Source organism: Etheostoma spectabile, chromosome 14, assembly GCF_008692095.1.
Source record: "Etheostoma spectabile isolate EspeVRDwgs_2016 chromosome 14, UIUC_Espe_1.0, whole genome shotgun sequence".
Lineage (NCBI taxonomy): Eukaryota > Metazoa > Chordata > Actinopteri > Perciformes > Percidae > Etheostoma > Etheostoma spectabile.
This window is the reverse complement of record NC_045746.1, coordinates 8,064,224-8,066,183: the sequence shown is the minus strand read 5'-3', so window position 1 is coordinate 8,066,183 and position 1,960 is coordinate 8,064,224. Positions and strand designations below refer to the sequence as shown.

The window sequence follows — 1,960 nt, the reverse complement described above, 5'->3', positions numbered from 1 at the left end:
TTTTTTTTTTTGCAATGTGAATAATAGAAGTACTATTTTTAATCAAATGCAGAGGTAGCATGACATTGTTCGCACATATGGAGTCAAAAGCTGGGGCAGCAATAGGCTGCTCCAGGCCCCCGGCAGCACTACAGGGGAAAGCTGAGAAAACTTTATGCAAACGTCCTGGGGATGCAATCAGGGGCGCCACCAGGAATTTTAGGCCCCATGACAAAAAATCTCCAAATTAAATAAATTGGGCCCCTCTGTGCAGCTGTTGTCACCATGTCTCAAGGACCTAACTGTCCCATAAAAAGCTTTAAATAACTCCAATTAAAGTCGTGCAACTGTCTAGCTTCTTGTAGTACAATACTAGTACTAGCACAATATTTACTTGTACATACATGCAAGTCTAGTAGGCAGTTCACTATTTGATGTAAGATTTAAAGGAAACTAAAAAATGTGCTGAAGGCCATCTTTTACAGTCTGTGTGAATTTTGATTGGACAATTTGACAAAATGGAAATTTTTTACTTGCATTTTTATTACTTTCCAATCAAAATAAATTAACATCATCCCTTGTAATGAAAACGGCAGATTTTTTTTTTTTTTATTTAAACTTAACTGTACATATTTGCCAACAAGAAAATAAAGTGGACATGTCAAATGGAATTTTGACACAAGGGCTATTATAGTGCTACAAAACATCATAGACTATAGGATACCCACCTTTCTTGGTGAGAAACTGGGTTCCAGTTTGACACTTTCCTTTGTCTTTCCTCTCTCTCTCTTTTCTCTTTCCTTTCTTTAAAACCAGATTTTGATTTAACATTATTTGGCAACATTGCTGTCACTGTAGTTCTGGCGCATCTATTGACTGCAACTAAACACCGTGACACTGAGTGCGCTAAGGCAGGACCAAACCATTTTATACAGATAAGATACAGGTGGTCAGTCAATATGGAGGTTTACTTTTTGGTCAATGGGGATATTTAACTTTTACAGCCAAAAACAAAGACATCAATAAATGTATTATTATATTTGAAATATACAGTATATACACTGTATGATGTCGGTTTAATAATTTTAAATTAGTTTTTACCTAACTACCTGTCAGTCATGGACCCTTGGAATTGTCCTAACTCCCCCCCCCGTATATGGCGCCCCTGGAGGCAATGCAAGCCAACAACCAGGCGAGAACCAACGGGGCTCGTTTTCGTTCCCACAAAAACGGAAGCACACAGTTGTTTACCAAGGGGGTACGCCTCTCCTCTCTAAGCGAAGCTCCCTATGGCGCCATATTGATGCTACCATGCCATTACCTACCGTTAGCATTGTATTGACTGCCGTTCTTTTTGGCGCCACTTTGACAGCCAATAACTTTAATCTGAAGCGTTTAAAGACCATTTGTCCATTGTTAATTTATAAAGAAACAACAACGTATAAAAGGCTCCATCACCTTATACCTCACGGTATGGCTAGCAGCAGACGTTTTTGTAAAAATAGGTTAACGATTGTGTCATAACCACGCAACTTACTGTTGCACAGTAGAGGAATCATCATATAGTACAGGGTAAGCTCGCAGACAGTTTGGACTTCCATTAGCTGTTTCGGTTTAATCACTAATGTTAACTAGCATGTTTAGTTAGCAGTAATTAGCCTGTGCCTATGTTTTCTCCTAACATACAGTATACCTACAGTCTCTGTCTCTGCAAGATTGGGAATGATTGAGATTTCTCTTGGCACAGCTACCAAAAGACAACTTTCAGACAGGTTGCCTACGTCACATCTACGTCGTGAAGCTCAGTTGAATAGCTGCGTAGTAACGCTCAGCAATCCCCTGAAAAAGGCTTCTAATAGCCTTCACTCTCCGACCTGAGCAACGGGTTCTGATTTCTTTAACTGTATGTTGTTTACTACTCCTCTTCTCTAGTTTAATGGTAGTCTCGTTTTACAGGACCCTCTTCCAAAGCGCCCTGAAG

The 1,960-nt window shown here is 39.6% G+C and overlaps 1 long non-coding RNA gene across 1 annotated transcript in view; it reads right to left on the bottom strand.

The window, feature by feature from the left end:
* LOC116701632 (uncharacterized) overlaps positions 1-1,037 on the bottom strand; it is a 15,506-nt gene extending 14,469 nt beyond the window's left edge. Inside the window, exons 1-2 of the long non-coding RNA XR_004334977.1 lie at positions 743-1,037; positions 704-711 (exon numbers count right to left, since the gene is read on the bottom strand). This is a non-coding gene — a long non-coding RNA (uncharacterized LOC116701632). The remainder of the gene's footprint in view (positions 1-703; positions 712-742) is intronic.
* Between the last annotated feature and the right edge of the window lie 923 nt (positions 1,038-1,960).